At 42.4% G+C, this 22,634-nt stretch overlaps 1 long non-coding RNA gene across 1 annotated transcript in view; it reads left to right on the forward strand.

Moving 5' to 3' along the window:
- LOC142828946 (uncharacterized) overlaps positions 1–22,634 on the forward strand; it is a 175,704-nt gene that overhangs the window by 140,415 nt on the left and 12,655 nt on the right. The window contains exon 3 of the long non-coding RNA XR_012903121.1: positions 2,856–3,048. This is a non-coding gene — a long non-coding RNA (uncharacterized LOC142828946). The remainder of the gene's footprint in view (positions 1–2,855; positions 3,049–22,634) is intronic.

Here is a 22,634-nt window from a genome sequence, read left to right on the forward strand (position 1 = left end):
TTTACTATGCTAGCAACAGTAGTCTTGTTTTGATAATAAAAGTGTTTTCTTTTTGTTTGATTAACCGGTATTGATTGATTTTTGTGTACTTAAACCTATGTGTCTAAGTTACCTGGGAGGAGCAAAGCCCCATTGTTCTCTGTGGATTATCTAGTTCTTTTTTGAACCCTGTTAAAGTTCTGGCTTTCACAACATCCTCTGGCAAGGAGTTCCACAGATTAACTATGAATTGCGTGAAGACGCCCACTCTCAAGAGGGTTGTCTAGGTTGTTGCCCAGAGAAAATGGGTCTAGGCTAGGAAAACTCACCTATTTTAGAATTGTTCTGTTGCTCTTAACATACATGGTGATACTATCTGGCACAAGAATATCTCTTTTGTTTCATATAAGGAAAAAAACCCAATTTTAAAAACTTTTCGTATCTAAAAAACGTAGGTTTGTACAGCCTGCATCACCAGCCCTGCAACATGTGACAGAGTGAGTCCTGCTGTGACACCACAAACCCTTTGCCTCCAGCCTCATGCCTAGCAGCGTGCACAAGGCAGTGATGTCCCAGCGTGACACGCTCCCCCTAGCATGTCTTATTGCATAAATATAGGTCAGTCAGACAGACTGGCTCCAGTCTGCAAATCTCTTCCAGGAGTCAGGCTTCCAATCTCATAAATGTGGAATCTGTCAAAGCCGACAACACAAGAACCCCAGGCTGCTGTTAGCCAATATTGTGTCTATAAAAGACTATAAACCAAATCATGATAAATAATTTCACAAGTAAAGCAGCAGCATGGCAGTGCTTGGTTTGGAGTTGACAGCCTCTGTAATGTGCTGCCAGAGCAGATTGAATACTGTACTCTCACTGTGTTAGAGGCAGTCACTTGTATAGCATTTCGTTCTGCCTTTGGCATAGGGAGAGAGGGCGAGCTTTTACGTTCAGACACAGCCAGACTGACACTGGAAAGCTAATTTTACTGGTCAAGGACTGGCTCATCTTACTCTGAGCATGCCACGGATATTAGTGGTTTCTTTCTCGCAAACATGCTACACACATTACATTGTCTGTAAAGATCAGTTTTTGGCTAACCCTCACTATATGTTTACAAACACCATTTACCTATAGCATGATAGTAAAGATCTTTCTGTCCATGCCGGGCAACTAAATACTCTACTGAACAAATTTTCTGGAAAAGATATTGGAAGCTGTCCATTGAGATATGAAAAGGTGATTGTGACAGGTTCAATTCAAGTTCCCGCTATCTTTTTCCTTTTTTGTTTTGTTTTGTTTTGCCAAGAAAACTGTGAAACCTCTTGCTTTTGGTTGATACTAAATGACTGTTTTTTCCCCAGTTCATTGGGAAAACCAAAAATGGGTGGGTGTAAATTCAATCAGCTGCACAGCACTGCTTGACACATGGGTCTTGCTTGTGTGGAGCTGTTTACAAGATGAATGTACTACTTGGACAACCAAGGTCAGGTGCAGACTGTGGTTGCTAGGCCCTGTTACTCTGAACACATGGGGAAATGTTTAGATTCTGTGCCCGCTAGGCCGTACTGCCCTGATGCAGGTTGTAGTACATAAACTCTGTGGCTGATAGGCCTCCCTATCCAGAGTGGTCCGGTCGCTACCCTCTCTGGTGGGCAGACAAGGCATCAAAAGGTGTTAAATAGGCCATTCCAGTCTAACACCCATGTGGTTCTTAGTCTCTAGTACTTTGGGGGAGCGTTAGACTGGAAACTCTTTCTAGACATCCTGGGGTCATGAGGAGGGAAGGGAAACATCAGGATGTTCTGTTAAAGCACATCTGTCTGCTGTCAGCATAGCAAATACTTTTTCAGGCACTCTTAATAAAGCTACAGTGTTCACAAGTGCAGAAGGACTACCCGCAATATATTTCAGCGTGCCCTCCTCCCAGCACTGTGTCTACACGGGAGATGGAAATTGCTGCCTAGAACTGTGAGGTGGAAGGAAAGGATTTATATATAATGTCAGGGTGATGTTGGTGCAGCTGGCAAAATGAAGCCCAAGTGCCTTGGGATGCCCACAGGAAACCGAAATGTTAGGTTTTTCAGTTTCCCCCTCACTACGCCAGATTTTGTGGCACAATTTTGATGCAGGAACCAGAAAGACACATTCCGCCCCTGTCAGTGGGCACAGCTGTTCTATATTGCCCATCACTCAAGCCCTGGGCATAGGGATATGCTGATTGTAGTCCCTTACGAAGCCTTGGAACAGCTGCCATAAAGCAGTCGGTGGGCTGCTCCAAGTTGACTTATGCTTGGGGGGCCATTTTGGCCTCCATGCAGCCCAGACTCTGGAAGGAGCAGAGATGGACTGTACCATCTGTGCTGCACTTCCTGGATGTGACACTTTCTATTCCACAGATCCGTGTAATATTTGTTGATGTTGCATGTTGTTGATCTTTGCTGTCCCTGCCCTAAAGAACTTACAGTCTAGGAAATGGGAGGAGTGAGGAAGTCCTAGCGATTTTCCTACCCAAATGATTAAGCTCACTTCTTGTGGGCATCGTAGAGCATTACATGAGCATTATAATATTCCATTTCATGTTTGTATAGAGCCAAGAACAATACATTCCAGATCTAGTTACCCTCAAGATACTGCTAACAGTATAAGGGTTTCTCTACATAGAACAATAGTCCATGGCAAGCCAGTAAGTTAATCTGAGCGCACTCAATAAGGGAACAGCAAAGTGCAACATTCAACTTTTAGTGCACTGCAGCAATGGCAGTGGGGCTTTAGTGCATGACAAGCTAGTGTGTTGTAGATTCACATTCTGGCTTGCTGTGCACTAACACCTCATGCAAACAGGTTCTGCAGACTCACTTATCTTCCTTTTCTTCTAGGAAAAGCCTTGGTTATGGAGTAATTCCCTCTACTGCCCCCTTTGGACAAATGGAGTTTTGTTACTAGAGAACAATGTCTAAAATGTGTGATGTCCCTCCTTGGGCTGAGCTCCTTGGAAGAGGAAAATCCACAAGGCTGCAAATCCACAAGTGAAAATCGTGACTGAAAAAAGCTTTTCCAACACAAAGGAAGGTGAGTGCTTCAAAAACCTGTTGGGGGGGAAGGGGGCTATCCCTACCCAGGCCCTCTCTCAGAATGACAGAGGCCTGAGCCAATTTTATTTTATAGGCCCCACCCCAACCCCTCCCCAGGGCCCTGACACATCTAATTTCTCATCAACAGGGTCATTCTAAACCTAAAAGAATATATGAAAATGAACACTGGAGACATTTATTTATTAACCATTATGTCATGGTACCACTAGCATGTATATTAAAAATATAACTTTAATTGTGAGTTTCCACTGCAAGCAAAACTCTTCATTTTAGCAATGCTTTTCTGGCTTTGTTGCGTGAAAACTTGTTTATAATTGAAGAAAAATCTAATTTATGTGCAACATTACTGCTAATGTTAAGAAGTGTGAGGCCATTCAAGTACTCTTGTTCCACTATAAAATAATGATAGTTCTTGTTTTAACTTGCTAAATATGCAATTGTGATGTTAGGAAATAGTCAACAGGCACGGATCGAATATTTTTTGAAGCAGTTCTTTTGGCTTGCAGTCTGATTTAAAAGTTGGTGGAATGTATACATTTCAGGAAGATGATCTCATCACAGAGACCTCTTGAAATCTCTGACTATCGATCTTCATCACTTCGTTCTCTGAACTCTCAAAGGAATCCAAAAAAGGTACAAATTTGTCGCAGTGACTCAAATCGATGTGTAAGACCAGATTTGATGGAGCCAATCGTAACAAACAAACAAACCCACCCCCCATAAACATTGAATCAAAAGTGCCTTTCTGCCTCAGATTGAGATGTTAGGCTGTGATTGGTGGAAAACTCAGATGAAATTGTCAATACCCTGTGCTACTGATTTGGACTCAGAAAGAATTGCATCCCATTGACCATAAATCTTTTGAATATCTTTAAGAAGTCGTTCAATGTTATCCCTCTCAGCATCTACTGTAGCACTGCATGCTTCAGTTACAAAATTAGTTTCATGGATCATTTTTAGCAGCTTCATCCGCATGGACAACATTAAAATGCATTCAGATTTGAATGTATACTTCTAAATTGCAAGCCTGTGCTGTGAGAGTAAGAGATTCAAGCTCACTTAAAACCTTTTTCAGAGTCCAAATGCTGTGCAACTGGTTTAACACCATCAATTTGTGCTGACCATCTCGTTGTCGATGTTCTTGAAGGGAAACAGGCAGACGCTGCTTCAGAATTTTCCACTTTCGAGGACTGCTGCTGAAGAGGTTGTACAATTTCTGGATTGTTCCAAAGTATGTCATTGTGTCATTGCATGATTTAGCGCAATCAATGCCGACAAGACTTATTGTGTGGTTGCCACAACTGGAGAAAATACAGTTTGGATTTTGCTCAAGGAGGACTGCTTGTACTCCATTGTACTTCCCATCAATTTGGATCCATTGTCATAGGCTTGGCCTATGCAGACTTGAAAATTTGATTTGAAGCCTTCCAGAATTTTTTACTCGAGTGGCGATTTCTTTTCCAGATTTTTTGTGTGAAATTATCAAACAAAATGAATCATTTTTCAATTGAAATCTTTGAACTTCCTGAAATTTTAACATATCGAACAACCAAGGTTATCTCTTCTTTGTGAGAACAGTCTGGAGTCGCATTAATAATAATTGAAAGTACTTTGCATGTCATATCTCTTCAAGAATTGTTGTTTGCACAAATGTTCCACACAGCTCAATAAACACGTTTTGTATTCTGGTAGACAGATAATGGACTTGCATGTGTTTTCCGCTCTCTTGTGATTCACGGACACGCTTAACATGACGTGATAAAAATGGGTCATACTTGCTAAGAAGCTCAAGTATACTAAAAGTTTCCATTCGTAGGATTGCTAATACATTGACTGGAACCAAACAAAGACAAATCCCTGTTCAGAAAAGAAAAAGAATGATATTCAATATGTGCTCAAGTTTTTTCCAGTTATCATTTTCTGTATTTATCCCTATTGTTGCTATTTCTATGTCTTGATTAATGACCTCCTCATTTTGAGACACTGAATGTCATTGAAATGTCATTTGGGGAGTACAGAGTTTTCAGCATCAGAACTGGAAGTGTCACTGTCAGTATGGTCACTGTATAATGGCTGAGGTGTCTTGTCTATAAGAAACTATGTTATTGGCTTTGAACTTTTAACTGCTGCTTCAGTTTGTTGCTTTCACTGTCTCTTACTTCTACCACTTTCAATTCTTTGCTTCATTTTTATAAAGGAGTTCCTTTAAAACACAGTAACACACAATACATTAATTCACTAAAGGCTATTAGTTACACAACATTTTTTTTAATTGTATATAGTTCACAGTGAATATTCTATAACAATGGTTTGGGAGTGTTATTTACTACGGCCCTTATAGCCTTATTTCAAAGTCTTGAAATGTCATCTGCTAACATGTTCCCGTTATTAAAATCCTCTAATAATTGGAGCATTATTATGAATATGAACACGGGGTGATTGCCAGATTAGATATAAAGGTTAATAAACAACTAGAATTAAGTTTATCATCACAAAAAAGCCTTTAAATGTGAATCTAAAACTGGATGAAGAAGTAGCTTCCAGCTGAGCCGTATATGATTATTGTATATGCAGACACATAAGAAAAAACAGGAATACAAAAATCTCCTAAGCATACATGAACATCTGATTTAAAGATTATACTCAACTTCAGACCAAGCAAAATCACTTTACAGTGATAGAATTTATTACAACTTTCAAAACCTCTAAACTATACAAATACGGTAAACTGCATTTCATAATGTAGAGTCAGTAATCACAGAAGTTACTCCAGTCTCCAGTCATGCCGATGAAAATCCCAGTGTGACCAAAAAATTGGCGAAGGCCCTCGGTCCTGCGATGATTTAAATCAGTTTTTTGTAGGTGTGTGTATCACTTCTTTTGTTGTCTCTATTATAATTGCAAGGTGTATAATACTGGAAATGACTTGGTAGAAAAACGTCAACATTTGAGGGCTCTTTGTCTCCGGAGGCCTGGGCCAAATGATCCTCCTCGACCCCCCATCTGACAGGGCCTGCCCTTACCCTGTAGGATGAGCCACTCTCTGGCTTCTATGGGGGTGGTGGGACTTGTGAATCGTGATGTTTGAGGAACCTCCAGCATTATGCAGGGCACAGCATTGCTCCAAATTCACAGGCAGACCCCGCAGAGCTTACCTAGTAGAGTCCAACACTGCACACTTGAAACGCCACTGATCTGACAGTGCTGCCAGGTGTTTCTTTCTTTTTCTGTCTTAGTGCAACATGGCCACGGCATCATCTTTAACACGGTGGGGCAATGTTATTGGGGCCTGCAGGAGAAGCAGGTTTTATGAAGGGAGGTGACTGCAAGAGGTTGGCTGCTTTGGCAATGAGGGGCCAGGGCTGGCCTTACTATGAGGCAAACTGAGGCTGCTGCCTCAGGTGCCAGACTGTGGGAGGGGCGCCACTAGGAGCCAGAGTGTAGAAAATTGTGTCTGCTGCTGGTGCGTATGTATTCTCTCTGCTCTAGATGCACAGAGATGGGGGAGTGCTGTGCTGGAGGAAGGAGGGCACGAGAGACATAACAGACAGGCAGGAGAAAAGGGGGCGTAGGGGCATCATTTGAGCTCCCTGCCTCAGGTGCCAAAATGTTGTGGGCCAGCCCTGTGAGGGGCAAGGTAGAAGAGACCACCAAGGATAGAGAAGAAGGGTACAAATGGAGCAGGGAGGGGTGGGGATGCTGCATGATGGGAGTGGAAGTAGGAAGACATGGAAGCAGAGTGAGAATTATGCAGAATCTTGAGGATGGAGAGTGGAATCCAGAGAAAACAGGAGAGACATGGTCCAGGAGGGGATCAAGAAAAGGGAGTTAGGTACAGTGCTTTGGATAGACTGGAGGGGAGCGACATGGGAGGCAAAGTAGGAAAGGAGAAAAAATGTCCTCAATGTAAGTAGTGTTTGTACAATGTCCTGTCGCCTCCCTCTGATCTAGGTGGAGGGTTCTGTGCCTTCATGATAAATAGTTCTCCAGTGACCCATGAAATGCAACTTCTTAAAGCTTGCATCACTGGAAAATATTTCCTCGTTGTTGACATTTAAAATGCCACCTCACCCTTATAATGCCGTACTAGCACCTGCCCAATTCACTAGCTCTCCCCTGCTATGAAACATAATTTCCATAAACGGGACTTTCTGCAAGAGTGCTTCCAGAAATAGCATCTCGTAAGCCAAGAAGCAGCTGTAGGCAGAAAAGAAACAATCACCAATTCTGGGAAGCTATTTCTATGTACTTTGTATTGGCTCAGCAAATGTTCAGTACAGGAGCTGATCATTAATTTGGAATTATCTGGCTTTTTTTTAAAAAATCACCACCATTGTGAACTTTCCAACCTCCTACGGGAATCTGACCTGAGAAAAAAGCAGTGCCAGAAAATATTAACAAACATTGTAAGCAATGCAGTGTTTAGCATGACTTAACATAAAGTGTAGATAGGGACAGTGATGTCTGATACCGTGTTAAGTCATGTTTTCCAGCACAGTGCTTTTCTTGACTGGACATAGACAAAATGTCTGGAGCCTGAGCTAAGTTTCTAGCTTTGGTTCAGAGGTGGTTATCAATGTGGGAACAATTTTTATCCAGGTATTTCCCCTGCATGCTAGTTGTCAAATCTGGTCAGTTACATGATGCAGTCGTTGACTATTAGAAATTGTAGAAAAATTAGAATTTAAGAACTTATGACTGTCTGCAATGAGTATTCACATGATCTAGTACACGGATAAACCTCTCTAGTCCAGCACCCTTGGGACCTGACTGCTGCTGAACCAGAGAATTTGCCAAACCACAGGAGATCAGTATTGTCTAGCAGCATTATCAATACTTCCACTGGTTCCTGGGCTCTTAAGACATTTAGAGCTAAATAACAGCACAGAATACTGAAAGCTCTTGTAACCACCACCAGGAGGATTTGAACCTGGGATCTCTGGAGCTGAGTATAGGAGCCTCTACCTTCTGAGCTAAAAGCCAGCTGATTCCCAATCCATGCTGTAGAGGTCTCTCGATCTTAGCTGTTGCTGTGGTCTAGATGTCAGTTGCATCGCTCTAGGTGTGTGGGTTACACTAGGACTGGTGGGACTACGGGAAACTTGGCCGCACCCATGATAAGTGGACATCCAGCTAACTAACATCATGGATGTTGATGGACCATGGATGTTGCTCAGCTAGAGGGTCCTGGACTACAGAGGTTCAACCTGTAATTGGAATTCACTATTTGAGCATTGTTTTATCACTTAAATTACATGGTATTTGGTCTCTTCCATGAGTGGATAGACTAATCTTTTATAAATAAGACACATTTATTTTTGATTAATATAGAGTATGGACTCAAAATTGTCTGTTCACCAACACCCATTATGCATAAAATTAGGGTTTAACAACATTGAAAAACCAAGAAGGAGACAGGCTGCTTTGAGACCTAGACTGAAATCTTGGCCCTGCTGAAATAACTGGAATTATGCTAATTGACCTCAATGGGGCAAAGATTTCATCCCTGATTTCTGACTCTTTTGGTGGAGGTTTTGCATTCAACTCATCATGTTCCCAGAGAGCACCATTTTTTTTATTGATTTTCTTCTTAATGTTAAGGGAAAAGATATTTCTTAACTGTGGATGGAAAAAATTGTTGGTACATACTTTGACTTCTTGTTTTGTTTTACTTGCATGAATACATGTTGAAATGTGGATTAAATCTGTTTTACTCGGCACATTTTTGCCTGATAGGCTGCACTGAGGGAGCAAGGAGTTATTAGGGGCTATCACGGAGACCTCTTCTGTTAAGCTGGTTGCCCACAGATGTGGAGTTCCACCATGGATGAATTTAGTCCATTGAATGTCACATGCAAAAAGAGTACACATTTTCTTTTTCCGGAGTGGCTGACATAGAAACCTAATTATTTCGCTCTCTTTTTTTGTTGTTGTTGTTTTTTTGTTCTGCTGTGTCAAAAGCATTTCAAGCATATTATGCAAAATTAGCCAAAAAATCTCTATTTAAAGCCAATTGAGCAATTGGTTACGATTCAAACAGATCTTTGAAGGGTTTCTAATTTGCCCCTTCCAGTCCCTAAAAACAACCAAACCTTTCCTCCACTCCCAACTCAAATTAAGGCCTCAGCTCTAGACTTGTATTTTGTTTTCTCTCTCAAGGCTTTAGCCTAGTGTCATATTTTTATGACCAAGTTTTGGCTCATTTGACACAGGGAGGAGTTTAGAATGGAAAGACTGACCAACCCAGAATGACGGCAGCATTAGTAATCATTCTAATTTATGTTCCAACCAGACTTTAATTAGTAGGTTAACAACACTGAATGTGTTTGTTCTTTGTGGGTAGATGGAGACTGAAATCATTTAGTAGGTCTTCATAAAATTTCTGTACCTTAACTCTTGGGGTGAAAGAAGAATTCCTCCAGGAATCCAGAATGCAGCCCAACCAAGCTGTCTGTTCAAATGAGCCAGTATAACCCACACACCTGCTGGGTGTGGTTTCCTGTCCCATGTAGTGGCACTTAGACCACTTACAGAGAGAGAGACTGAGTTTCCTCTACAGCATTAATTGCAAGTCAGCTGGCTTTTAGCTCAAGCTGTAGAGGCTAGTGCACTAAGCTCCAGCGGTCCTAGTTTCGGTTCCGCCTGTTGGTGTTACATCAGCATGGACAAACCTAAGAAAAACCTTAAGGTGTTTCTGCTCAGCTGTAAGGGCAACTAACTATTGAAACAATTTACCAAGGGTTGTGTTAGTTTCTCCATTACTGGCAATTTTTTAAAATCAAGATTGAATGGTTGTTTTTTCATAAAAGCTCTGCTCCAGGAAGTATTTTAGGGAAGGTCTATGGCCGGCGTTATACAGGGGGTTGAACTAGTTGGTCACAGTGGTCCCTTTTGGCCTTAATCTCTGAATCTGTTACAGGCCAATGGAATGTCACTTGTTTGTATGACGAGGCTGGGGGCTTAGGCAGCAGGTCTGAGTGTTTCCAGAGATATCTTGCCAGCAACAGACCTGCCTTAGGTCCACTTCCAAGTTCCTCTGTGTTTTGGGGCCTGTTCTTTGCCCTTATATGGCCTAGTCCTCTTGGAGAGAGTTACCTTAGATCAGTGTTTCTTAAACTTTTTGAGACCACGGAACACCAAACAATAATAGTTTTTTATGCAGAATACCTATGAAAATTTTCTTCAAAAAAAAAGTCAGACAAAAAAAGACAAAAACAAAGAAGAGGTCATTGCACACCTGTGAGTTGTTCACAGAACTCCAGTGTTCCGCAGAACATAGTTTAAGAAACACTGCCTTAGATACTCTTCTACCCCAGTTGAGGTTGGGCATAGTAGAAGGGCACAGATGTGGTGTGAGGGGAATTTTAGGAGGCATTTAAACAATCCAAATGAAAGCTTTAGGATTTCACGTACCAGAAAATGTGCTGATGAAAGTGTGTGTTCTCCAGGCTTCAGATAGTATTGGTGTCCTAGGACAGGAGGAAGGGGAAGTAGAACAAAAGAGGTGAAACTGGAAAGCCAACATTTCCTGTGTAAATGTACCTTCATGTGTTTTTGAAAATATGACCCATGTTCTTTTAGACTGGCAGCCAAAGACACTGCTGTGAAGTCTGTGCTAGATTTCCATATATTGACTTGATTTTCAGCTGGTGTAAACTGATGGAGTTGGTCCCTTGGATTTAAGAAGATTCCCACTATTTTATTTTGCTAGTCAAATGTTCCGCTCTGGAGCATAAACATGGGTGCCATTCCAAATCTGCTCTGCTATTGCTGTCTGACACCACTATGTGTGTCTGAGAACAGCGCCTATAAGACAGATTGCAAATGCCCAGGAGGAAATTACTGCTCTCAAACTTCACAGATGACAAAACACCAAGTTAGCTCTATGTGGGAAAAGGTTTTTCCCATACTGTGGATCGGAATCTTAACTCTCTAAGGGGAATATGTGTATTTCTTTCTTTCTCATTCAAACACTTTGAAATATCGTGTCTTCATAGCTTGGGAGAGGCTCTCCAGATTTCTGTTTCCAATGTTAGATTTGGGACTGCGCAGTTTCACTTCTGTAACAGAGAATGAGCTATGTAAATCACAGCTGATGTAAATCAGCATAGATGCAGTGACCTCAATGGGGCTAGCTGATTGACACAAAGTCCTAATGACCTAGTCTGGGGGTTATATATCTTTTTAAAGGATACGATTGTTTGCTTTGATGGGTTCTGGAGTTGGGATTCCAGTCATGGTTCTTCCTTGTCTTCCATCTGCTGTGCCAGTAGGCATATCCTTTTTCTTTATTTAAATGCAGGCACACAGAAGTCCCTGATGCTGGATGTTAAGATATTGGAGTTGTATAGTGATGGCATTGCAGGCATTGGTATAGGGTTTCGTCTTCCCCCTTCCTCTTTCAGGCTGGCTGAAGAAGGAGAATTAAGGTTCATTCACATGGTTATCCTGAGCCACATGTTAGGGTAGGTGTACAGCTAGTTTGGAATAGGAAGCCTAATCCGAACTAGCTAGTCCGTGCCGCGTGTAGCCGGCATTTAAAATGGTGCCGGCCAGCATCATGCAAATGAAGCCCGGGAAATTCAAATCCCGGGCTTCATTTGCAACTCCGAATGACTACATTACCCCCCTAGTTCGAACTAGGGGGGTAGTGTAGACATACCCTCAGAGACTAACAGAGCTATTAAGGCATAAGTTTTTGTGGGTAAAACCCACTTCATCAGATGAATTGAGTAGAAGTTACAGAAGCAGGGGTATAAATAAGGAAGAAGTTGCTTGTGTTAATGAAGCTAATTAAGTCAACATGGAAGTGGGGCCTTCTCAGCATTTGGTGTGGAGATGGGAATATCCGGAGAGGGGAAATTGCCTTTGTAATGCGTTAACCAGTTGAGATCCTTATTCAGTGCTAAGCTGATAGTGATAAATTTGCAAATAAATTCTAGTTTCGCTGTTCAACCTCCTGGATCTCCTGGGTATGTCCTGTTAGCAGCTCAGGCTCAGGCTAGCCCGCACTTCAATAGGCCTCACGCCGAGCTGCTGCGTGGAGCAAGCGGCTGTTTGGGCCCCACGCTCCCTGTGCAGCATGAGGGTGCAGCACGAGGCCCAAACAGCTGCTTGTGCTGCTTGCTCCCACGCAGAATTCAGCTGAGCGCCATGGTGGGAGGCGAAGGGCGTGACAGAGGCTCCAGGTCCTGCCCCCGGCCGTGTATGTCACCGCCCCGCCCCGCCTTCACCTCCCGCCGTGGTGCTCAGCTGGAGGGGTGATAGGAGTTACTATAGAGAACTTTCTGGGTGTCTGGCTGGTGAGTCTTGCCCACATGCTCAGGGTTTAGCTGATCGCCATATTTGGGGTCGGGAAGGAATTTTCCTCCAGGGTAGATTGGCGGAGGCCCTGGAGGTTTTTCACTTTCCTCTGTACCATGGGACACAGATCACAGCTGGAGGATTCTCTGCATCTTGGGGGCTTCAAAGTATTTGAAGGCTTCAATATCTGAGAGATAGGTGAGAAGATTATTCTAGGAGGGGGTGGGTGAGATTCTGTGACCTGTACTGTGCAGGGGGTCAGACTAGATGATCGTAATGGTCCCTTCTGACCTTAAAGTCTATGAGTCAGCTGAGTTCTGCACCACTCAGCTGAGCCGCAGCGTGGGAGCAAGCAGTGCAAACGGCTGTTTGGGCTCTGCGAGTGAGAAGTAGGAAGGGGAGAAGAGAAAGAGGGAGTGAGAGGCAGAAGGGGGAGGAGAAGAGAAAGAGAGAGTGAGAGGCAGGAGGGGGAGAAGAGAAAGAGAGAGACGGAGAGAGAGGTAGGAGGCAGACGAGAGCTGAGAGAGAGATGGGGGAGACAGTAGGAGGAGGATGAGAGAGAGAGAGAGACATGGAGGAGAGACTCAAAAATACCGTCTTATGATGGGCTATTGGCTAGTTTTTTTTTAATAACGAACATTTAATATTGATATGTGAAACGTGTAATGAAGTAATGTGAATATGCAACGGGTGATGGATTGAAACTGATTTGCGCACGTGCTACTGTCAGCTGTGTCCGTGGTGCATGTGCCATGTCACTCGCTCTGTTTTTTACAGATAAGTAACAATTTTATAAGTGTAAATTCACCCACAACCCCAAATTATAAAATGACTAGCAGAGCGAGAGACGCAGGTAGAAAATATTTGTCGGGAAGCCAGAAATTAAAGAAAAAAATAAAATTTGAAGAATGTAATCTCAGTCTAAAAGGTATTATGGAAAAATTGAAACTAATAAAGAATTACTTAAGATCTACTATGAGCCAGGAGCATTTTGTAGGTTTTTTGATTATATCGATTGAAAACAAACTGTGTAAAGAAATGGACTTTAATGACATAATTGAAGAATGTGCTGCCAAAAGATCTAGATAGCTATAATAGACTTAAATACAAATGAACATTTTTAATTATTAATGCAGAATTTTGTTTAAGAATGATTTACAATATAATTAAAATAAAAATTATCCAACTAAATTAAGTTTCTATCAAATTTACCCAATTCACCTTTAATATGAAACTAGCCTTCAATTTGCGCATTTGACACTTTTTTCCTATTTTTTCTCTAAAGGGGGAGCCCCGTGAAATTGTGCTGCCGTGGGCTCCGCAGAATTCTCATCCGCCCCTGTAGCCACGTGTGCTATTAGGGCTACACCACTATTGACTGGACTAGCGGAGTTAGCATAGGTCTGTCTACCTGGGCTGGGAAGCATTCTCCCAGCTGCAGGGTGGGCAGACTCACAGTGTAAATGCCACTCAGCCGTTGTCTGAGTTCTACATTGCCACTAGTGGGGCTCTGGGTGGGGAAAAGGATCCACTCCTATAGATCCCATTGTAGAACTGGGGCCTAAGACTCCCTGTCCTTTGCGATCAAATTCACCATAAGGCTGCTAAAGTGATGAACACCTGGAAGACCAAGACTTTGGCAGCCCAGTCCCCCTGTTCTGAAACACAATTTTCCCCGCAGTGCCATGTACGCTCCAGCAGCTTTGCCTTTCATTAAGATGAATAGAACAAAATGTAAAGAGATGTTTGAAAATGCATTTTAAATTGTTTTAAATCCTTGATGTGGCCATAAATGTAACACGTGATCCTGGGCACGTCGGGGGGAAATGATTTCCATATTCCTCATTAACTTGCAGGAAACTTGGATTGTTTTTTTTTTTTTTCTTCTCTGCATGTATGGGGAATGATTCCAGGCTACTGGTGCATACAGTTCTCGTATAGTTAATATTATTTCACAGTTGTAGCACCTTTTTATCCTAAAGGGTCCCAAGGTTTTGTACAAAGTACATATGGCACCACCAAAATGTAGCCATCTTTGGGATAGGAAGTGGCACCTACGTGAACTCCTGGGACTAGATCCTCATCTGGGGAAAGTTGACTGGACTTCGATGGTTCTACACCAACTAAAGACATGGTCCTTAGTTCACAGATGCTGTACAACAGGGCAAAGATGAGAAATATAAATGTTGTTGTACCCATAGGAAAAGAGACGCAAGAGGTTTATCATGACAGGGATCCTACAAACTTGGCTGTATATGTTAAGGGTCATGGACTTTTCATTTCCGTGAGTGTTCTCATTCCTTGAAGCTGACAAGTTAGACCTGTACCTGAATTTGCTCCTGTAATTTATTGCAGATAGACTATCCGACGCCCCTGGGCATTCCCACATTCAGTCACGTCTTTGCCAGCAAAGCCAGAACTTCTTTAATCTCTTCTTTCTTCATTAAATTCACAGCTTTGGTAATTTTACAGCTATTGTAGAATTTGGCTGTGTTCCGTCCCATGGAATCACAAGGCAGTAACACTGTTTAAGCACCATATGGTTTTCAACAAAGTCAGGCTTCGGATCCAACCTAAACAGCTTAACATTATCAAAAGCCCAAGCTGACTGTAGCAATAACAACCTCTGCTTCCTTCCCATAAGTTGTATAACAAGAGGAGGAAAGCTTTCAAACTGGGAAGGCAGCTGTGATCCTGAACGGGGGTTGCTGGGCTGAAGAAAGCTCTTTGTACATTCTCATTAGTTTCTTAGGACAAGAAGCTTCCACCTGGACCACAAAGGAAGTTCAAGGCCAGGTCTGGTTTCACTTAAGATGCCTAAAAATATAGAACAGGTTTTCTTCCTATTGTTTCCCTATATGATTCATTTATTTGATATTTAAGATTTAATGAGCTCTTGCAGAGAATGCTACATGCCTCCAAGCTGGAAAACACTGGATTGTCTCCATTGTTCAATGTATGTTGGCTTTTCCAAAGATTAAGTATTCCTGGCCCCACCTAATATGGTCCATGCATTCTTTATCAGAGTACAGTGAATATATTTGGCATGAGTGTTTTAGTAACGGGGGAACAGGGAGAAAGGAGACAAATTTCACTCAGTGTTTAGAGCAAAAGTAGAAAGATAGCAAATGAGTTTTGAGCTCTCCCACTGAAATATCCTATACATTTCTACACCTGATGAGTAACATTGCACACAGTGGCTTCGAAAGTGAAGCAAGAGGCCAGATATAGTGTTTTGTGACAGTGCCTTGTGATCAGGAATTATCCTATTCCTGTTACGATGCTAACAGCTGGCCAAGGACTCTGTCCTGATCAAAAGCAATCAGCAGTCCAAATGTTTCACAGGCATCTGCATTGTGTTTGGATAACAACATTAGACTCTGTTACATCTGCATCCTTGTTAATATCAATAGAAATCTGAGTCACAGAAGCTTTTACTACTCTCTCTGGATCTTCCACTGAGCAAGGGGGTAGCAGAGAGGTTCTTGAAAGTAGCAAAGTGATGCTTGTTTAACCCTTCACATCTCATCTATTTATTTTACTTATCTAGAGTCACCATTTTGCAATGAAAATATAATTTACAATGTTATGGTCTGATGTTGAGAATAGTGGGGTCCTGACTTAGTTCTAAATCAACTTGCATTTTTAGAAAGTCTACATCTGTTAGATGGGGAAGCACTTAGATACTGAATTAAACAAACCAAAAGAGCCTAGAACTTCTGCAGAGCAAAATCTTGTTGATACTTTACTGGAAGATGAAAGTGTTCAGGGGTGCTAAGATGGTGTCCTTTTGCCATCCAGGACTAAATAAATCTTTTTTGCATGTCACTTCTGCTTAAAAAGTGACAAAAGCACCTAGCTGTCACATTTCCCACCATGCTGCGAACTGACATTTGATGGAGGGAAAGGCCATGAACAATTTGTATAGGGGGGGTGCTGAGAGTCATTGAACCAAACTGGAAACTCTGTATCAGATGGAAACCGCTTCAAGCCAGGGGGATGCCGCTGTACCCCAGCATCATTAGTTCCAGCACCTATGGAGACAGCTTGGTACTGAAAAGGGGACGATCTCAGCAGATTGCCAACAAGGCAATCATCAAAGAGGCCTTTACTTCAAAGCAGGTCACAGAAGGCTAACCTTGATCAAGAAATGAGCGAGATGAAGAAAAGTAGGGTGCTGACGTGAGTCTTTTCATTGTTTCTGTATTGAAACGTGTGCTGATTTTTGGGGGGTGGCATGTAAGCAAACTCTACATTAGCAGGGTGATGATAGATCTCCTCAGTAAAGTCGACATGCACCACCGCTTCAGGCATAACTGTGAGCCGAATCTGGCCCTTTGAAAGCAGTAAAGGAAAACAATTGTTATTGTCTGAGAGGGGTAGCCGTGTTAGTCTATAACTAAAAAAAACTTAAACAACAATGGTCCTATAGCATTGTAGAGACCAACCAAAATATATAAATCATGAGCTTTATGGGCACAACCCACTTCTTGATATTTGTCATCTAAGGAAGTGGGTTATGTCCACAAAAGCTCATGTTACTATCTATATATTTTGGTTAGTCTCTAAGGGTATGTCTAGACTGCATGCCTCTACTGACAGTGGCATGTAAAATAGGCTACTTGACATAGTCAATGAAGCAGGTATTTAAATATCCCAGGCTTCATTAAAATAAAAATGGCCGCCGTGCTTTGCCGGCTCAGCTGATCGTCGGCACAGTGCGCGAGTCAAGACGCGGATTGGTCGACAAGGGAAGCCTTTGTCAACCGCTCCCTTATGCCTCATGAAATGAGGTTTACAGAGGCGTTCCCTGTCGACCGATCCGCGTCTTGACTCGCGCACTGTGCCGACGATCAGCTGAGCCGGCACAGCGTGGTGGCCATTTTTATTTTAATGAAGCCTGGGATATTTAAATCCCCGCTTCATTGACTATCTCGGGTAGCCTATTTTACATGCCACTGTCAGCAGAGGCATGTAGTCTAGACATACCCTAAGGCGCTACAGGACTGTTGCTGTTTTTTAAAATTTTTATTGTGTTCATTCTGTATGCATTATTCATTTGATTTCCACTATGGAGGAGCTAATAAATGTGCCTTCAATACACTTTAATTAGACGTGTATTTTAAAAATTTATTTTGTGTTTTCTGAACCTCTTATGCTGTCACCAGCCAAACTGGTCTGGTTGTATTAAGAGCACATTACTAACACATTACTTACCCCTATATTTTATGCTTGTTGCAGATGTTTGGCTTGGACACAGAGAGCCCTTGTGTCCTGAGATCAGCAGCTAGCCTCTAGCGCCAGCTGCATTGGTCTGCTATTGGTATGTAACTGCCCTGCAAATGTACTGGGAAATACAATATTTGATGATTTAAATGTAGCTGCTCACAACACAGTGTTAGGGCCGGCCTCCCTCTGATTTGCTTGCTAGAAGAGGAAAAGAGACCAGGACCTCTAGTTTCACATCAGAGACCCTTGCTTTTGAAAAGCAGAGGCCTCTGAATTCCAGCTGGGCCAAGGAATAAACCTCTCAAATCCCTTCAGATATCTTATCTAGAAGGCATGCATAAGTTAGCTCATATGGTCAAATTCTCCCACCTTTGGGCAAAATGCCTGTTGACATGAATAGAAAACCTACCTAGTAAGGGATGGCAGGATTTGGCCCAACTTGATTGATGACCAAAAGGGGAGCACTGAATAGCAAAGTTTACTGACCACAGAAGCAGCCACAAGGGAGAGGGGGGAAATGGTGTCTGTCAACTAGGCTGTGTCTAGACTGCAGGGATTTTTTGAAAAAAGTAGCCTTTTTTCAAAAAAACTTCACCTGCGTCTAGACTACAGCCGCGTTCTTTCGAAATTAAATCAAAAGAACGCGGCTTTTCTTTCGACGGCGGTACTCCTCATTTCACGAGGAAGAACGCCTTTTTTCAAAAGTGCTCTTTCGAAAAAAGGCGTTCTTGAATGCAAACAGGGCTTTTTCAAAAGAGAGCATCCAGACTGCCTGGGTGCTCTCTTTCAAAAAAGCGGCTTGCTTTTTCGAAAGTACTGCTTGCAGTCTAGATGCTCTTTTGAAAAAGCCTCTTTCGAAAGAGGCTTGCAGTCTTGACGTAACCCTAGGTGCTTTGAGTTCTGTAGGTGGAAATAGTTATGAGTGTGTTCTAAGAGTCACAAGCTGAGAAAAAGTATGTTTGAGGATGCTCATGTGTGCAGCTCTACAGGTGAAAACACATTAGACGCGACAATGAACAAGAGAGTCAAAAACATGGAGTGGACTCTGGCTTAAGCTCAGGCTTTAGGAAAAAAACTAGAGGAATCACGCTGAGTTCCTGTACAGCATTTAGGGAGCTTTCTGAGGCCCAGTGAGCTTAGAGGAAGCTACCTGTATGGACCTTCCCTCCACCCTCTGCCCCCTTCCTTTGGCAGCACAGAGCGGAGCCTGAAGAAACTTCTATGTTTCCTAACTCCTGCTAGGATATTTATGGTCTTGGTGGTGTTGTAGAGCAGGTTCAGTGCACAGCTCGTCTCTTGCCAGCCCATCTTTAGAACTGCTCTGGAGGAGAGCAAGGGAAGGGAATAGTCTGTAGAAGGAGCAACCCAGTCCTACAACAGCGTCCATGGGGGATGCCTCAGATCAGGATAAGTTAATGCCTAATTAACAAATCAAACTCTGCCAGCATGTAGCTAGAAATGGTTTAATAACTCATCCATTCTGCTGTTAACTCAATGCACATGGTGGTTTTAGCATTTGGCAGCAGGGAGCAACAATGTCTTACTGCAATTGTACGTTACAAAACCTGGTGATTATTAGATTCTAGAGTTTCTTGTCTTTTGCCTTTCAACAGATGTGAAAAGCTAAGGAGCTGTATCTCAGCCCCTGCTGAGATGCTGGGCTCTCTGTAAGTAATCCCCAAATAAGTACTCAGCACTCTATAGAATTCTGCCTCTGCCCTCCCAGTATCCGCTACTGCTCTGTTATGTTAGGGGTAGGCAATAAATTCAAATGGGCAGTAGATATCCGAGTTACACTTGGATGGGTACTGGATGAAGCTGGTCAACTAATTACCAAAAGCTATTCTGTAGTACTCATAAACAAATGAGTGGCAGGTTGTATATCTGCCTCGCACTGTGTATTGAGCACAGATTTGACATTCTTTTAATGTAAAGTCAAGCATTCAAAACGGGAATGTCAGAATCAAGCTTGCCCATTTTAACCATAAGTTGGCCCCGTTGTGTAAATGCACTATTATACCATTTCTGCGTGCGCGCATGCATGCGCACACACACACAAACACCCTACATTTCTTTTCTCTCTGTATTTGAATTGTGCCTGGGCAATAGCAGGGAGGCACTAAGAGCACAGAAGGGACAATATTCTTGATCTCAGATTTGGTGTCTGGCACCACAGCAGCCAAGAAAAGCAATTGCTGGAAAGTCCTGTTGTGAGCCCTTACTTCCCTGGGTTGAGAGGGATATTTAGTGTAGCAGCAGATGAAATCTGAAGAGAATTAGGCAGCTGAACATTACCACGTCTTTCCTGAACACACACAAACTGAGGGATTTTTTGTTTTTGTAAAGAGGATTTTAAACTTGGACAAATTTGGGTGACATTTGAAGGGGATGTGAAAAGACACATCCCTGACATCAGTGTAACTCCCACTCATATTTCAACTCACTGATCCAAAGCATAGAGGAGTTAGTATGGCTGTAAGAATTTTTCAACCTTTTCCCCCCTTGCCTCAGTCTCAAATGGCTGTACCAGTATAAGTGGAACAGTCCCCCAAAAGTCAACCTAGAGTAGACAATTGGGATAGAAAATTTCAGCCCTCATGGCTAAAGTTTGGAAAAATTCTATGCAACTGAAAATAGTGTCTTAGAATGGAAAGAATTCAGAAGCCTTAAATGTAGACAGAACTGCACCCTCCGGCCTCCCGAAATCAGAGATACTTTAAGTGATCCAACTGTAACAGAACAGAATTTGGACCATGGTGTGGAAAGAGAGCAAGAGTGAGAGTGCGTCTATCATACAACTGCACAGAAAAGGACATAAATAAGGTAGTAAAAAGCAGTGTGTGCAGCTATGTGGAATGGGGCATGATGAGAGGGAATGATTCCCTGCATTTCTGTCCTAGCTCCTATAACTTAACATGCACAGCAGGCATTTAATTCGATGGCTTGTTTAAGCTAAAACCCTCACATGGAAGTCACCTGGAGACATGGAGAATGAGTAATTTGTTTTCTCTATAATACACCCGATCATCTTACTAAAAGACTTTCAGGAAATACAGTTATGGAAAACAGACTAATCTTATTGCTGCTTTCAGCTGAAAACAACTAAGGAGAAGGTTGGAGGCCCAGAGACCCCCTCCTTCTACTTTTGATGAGCACTTACTAGACTTACAAAGAGGCAAGAGATATGTTTCCCCTGATTCTATACATTGTCTAGACCTGGGTGGCCAGATTGCTTGCTTGACATAAGAAGGGGTTTGGAAGATGTTGAATTTGGTTTCTAAATTATAGGTAAGGTGATATTCTTAAACACACAAGGATGTCCTTGGGATCTGCCATTAAAATGTATCCAACCCAATGTCTTTGTGAAAATTGGGCTGGAGTGTATCAGAAGTAAGGTAGTAACACACATTGAGCGGGGTCCTTCTGGTTGGACTGGAGATCATACAGAAGGCACTCTTGCCCCTATTGAAAGTATTGAGAGTTAGGAAAAGATTAAACTATTTGGATCAAATCTTATTTATTCCAAACCTTCAGCCCAAATTCCAGTCAAACCTGAAACATTTCTGACGGTTCTAAACCTTGCTCTTAGAACTTTTTATTTCCAGGCCTCAGTCACAGAGTTCAGTGTGCAGTACGGACCACAGAGGGGTTGTCACCATTTCATCTGCAGCTCAAGGTACATTACAATGCTTTGGGGCTGTAGCTCCCTGCCTGGGGTGCTCACAGACAGCCTACAAATATCCAGGTCACACTCTGAATATCAGGTTGCTAGACAGCCTTAGGTCAGCAGCTCGTCTACAGCCCAACTCTGGCTTCCACCAGCCATGGTTACCATGGGTAAGGTAACCCCAACACACTCCCAGTTCTGAGGTTTCCCAAAATGGTGCGCTCTACAAAGGCTCTACAAAATGGAGTGTCTACTCCCCGGGACAGTTCAGAGAAATACTATTCATTTAAACAAAGCAGAGCACAGCTTATAAATTTAAGTGGGGCAAATACATTGTTCCCCAGACACAGGGCATTAAATTAGTTTGTAATAAATGTAAACCCAATTTATTGACCGGATATAGGCTAAGTGATGTTAAGTATAAGGAACCAAGTTAGAAAGAGTCATAGGCAAATAAAAATGAAAACCTCCATAGATGCCATTCGGTTTCCTCTCCCACTTAATAGCTTTGTTACCTGATTTGTGACTAGACCTTTATTGTCTCTTCCTGATGATTGGGCGGCTCAGAGAGGCGGGTACACATCCCATTTACCAACTGCCCTGACATGCCTGGCTTAAGCAGCTTTCAGGTATAATTCCAGCATATATCCATAACTCTTAGTACACACCATGTACATCATGCAAGACTATCAATGATCAGTGAGTTAGTAGTTTTCAAATGACGCCTCCCATGGCATATTTCATACAAAGATTGTAACAGTCATGTGTAAGGTATAACTACAGGGGTGCGAAAGATCCTAGCTTCCCCTTTCCTAGTTTTAGTGCCTGGAGTTGAGGGCGCTCAGCACTTCATTGGAGACACTGTGCACCCTGAAGAGCCTGGCACATGGGGGGGGGGAAGTCATGCCCATTTGAAGTAAACGGAAGTTCTGCTATTGTATTCATTGGGACCAAAATTTCACTTATGGTTTTTCCACTATAACCCTTTAACTGTTTTCTATTGGCTTCTAGTGCTCAGTAGCCTAGCAATTGCTTAGGATTGATTCCAAAATCCCACTGCCCACTGGAACTAGTAAGAAACAGTTTAAATGCTTCCATTTGGAATTTCTTAGAGCAAGCTGACAGGGACCAGGTTGATTAGATTGGCCTTTTTAAATAGAGCCAGACACATTTCAGAAAGCATCTTACCTACGAGCTAGTCAGAAACACCTCACCCCATCCCACCCCATTTTTTGGGTCCCATGAACTATGTGAAGAAAACTTTTTGTGTGAAATAAATTCATTTCTCCTATGTAGAATTAATCATAGAATCATAGATTCTATTGTTTGCTTTGTTTGCTTTGTTTCAGTTTTGCAAACAGAAA

This window comes from Pelodiscus sinensis, chromosome 4 (genome assembly GCF_049634645.1).
Source record: "Pelodiscus sinensis isolate JC-2024 chromosome 4, ASM4963464v1, whole genome shotgun sequence".
Classification (NCBI taxonomy): Eukaryota; Metazoa; Chordata; order Testudines; family Trionychidae; genus Pelodiscus; species Pelodiscus sinensis.